Source organism: Phoca vitulina, unplaced genomic scaffold, assembly GCF_004348235.1.
Source record: "Phoca vitulina isolate PV1807 unplaced genomic scaffold, GSC_HSeal_1.0 scaffold2562, whole genome shotgun sequence".
Taxonomy (NCBI): domain Eukaryota; kingdom Metazoa; phylum Chordata; class Mammalia; order Carnivora; family Phocidae; genus Phoca; species Phoca vitulina.
In genome coordinates, this window is record NW_022592248.1 from 2,464 (window position 1) to 3,909 (window position 1,446).

The following is a 1,446-nucleotide window of genomic DNA, read 5'->3' on the forward strand; positions in this document are numbered from 1 at the left end:
ACAGAACAGACACACAGAGACAGAGACAGACAGATACACACACACACGAGGATTTTACTGTTTACAACGCTGAGGACTCCAAAGCGGTGACCTGCCCGGCGTGCGCCATCAACAAGCGCGGGATCTGCAAAAGGTGTCAGATAGGCAGTACCTTCAGCCTCTGGCCCCCTCAGCTCTCTTCCCTCTTGTCTCCCAAAGGCATAGGCTGCCATACCCTGAGCCTCCACCGGGGCCTTCGCAGCTCTGCCCAGGCGCTTCCTGCCAGCCGGCGCCATCCCGAGGAGGTGTCTTCTGAGCTCTCCTGCACGCTGTGAGCACAGACACGCCTTAAGGAAATGGGGGGGACACGGTCAGTGAGCGATGCCAGGCAAGGGTCCTCTGCGCGGATCAGAGAGTGCGTGCCCTCGTGTCTCTTGTTGGACCAGGAGGGGACAAAGACGATGGGGACGGTGGACCCCTCCCTCCCCCCGCCCCCCGCCCCCCGCCCCCCCGGCTCCGACCGAGCGCATGCGACCTGCCCCGGGACATCTGAGTGCCAGGACCTTCCGCCGCATTCTGTCGCCCTACGTTGGGACAGAGGCCGGCCCCACCCCTAGGCCCCCCGCGGGACAATGTGCTGGTCCGGAGGCCCAACCGTGGCCGGGACTAACGTTAAGTGTCCCCCTCCGAATGGATGGGGAATAAACCGTTCTGCCACTGTCCGGACCTGTCCGGGGACCGTCAGGTCCAGGGCGGCTCCTCGACCCGCCATCTGGACCCCAGGACGACCTCCGGGGACCAAACTGTCCTGCCGGGTGGCCGGGCAGGAGGGACAGACGCAGACGGACCCTCCTCACCAGCTGTGCCCCTCCCAGGAAGTGGGGCGGGGACCGTCGGACCCGCCCGCTGCCCTGCCGGCCCCGCGGGCCCTGCCAGCCCCGCCCTCGGGGGCCTCGTCGTGTCCTGCCGGAGCCCCCGACGACCCCGTGGGGACATCCCCTCAGAGGCCAGCCCAGCCGCCGCTGCCCCACACCCTGGCCCCCTCACGTCTGAGGAGCCCCCCATGGCCACACAGTGCCGCCGGGCCCGCCTCCCCTAGCCGCCTGGGCCTCCCTGAGGGTCCCCTATGCCCCCCCCCCATCCTCTGTCTCTCTGTCCCTCCCTCCATCCCTCCATCTGCACAGCGACCTCCACACCACGTCCTCCGCGACGCTCCTCTGAGGGCCTCGCGCGGGAGAGGAGCTCGCCAGCCTCGCCTGGGCGGGAGCGTTACTGATTGGCCGGCGCAGCGCGCATGCGGGAGGCGGGACCTCGGCCGAGACACGCCCCCTGGACCAACTGCGCCTCCGGGCGCGCTGGTGCCGAGCATCGACCATCGAGCATCGAGCATCGAGCATCGAGCATCGAGCATCGAGGCCCCGGCTGGGCGGCTCCGGGTCTACCATATTCAAGGACGTTTCACGGGTC

The 1,446-nt window shown here is 68.3% G+C and overlaps 1 long non-coding RNA gene across 1 annotated transcript in view; it reads right to left on the minus strand.

Annotated features, from left to right (window-relative positions):
- LOC116629728 overlaps positions 1–401 on the minus strand; it is a 2,852-nt gene extending 2,451 nt beyond the window's left edge. The window contains exons 1-2 of the long non-coding RNA XR_004298807.1: positions 215–401; positions 59–124 (exon numbers count right to left, since the gene is read on the minus strand). This is a non-coding gene — a long non-coding RNA (uncharacterized LOC116629728). The remainder of the gene's footprint in view (positions 1–58; positions 125–214) is intronic.
- Between the last annotated feature and the right edge of the window lie 1,045 nt (positions 402–1,446).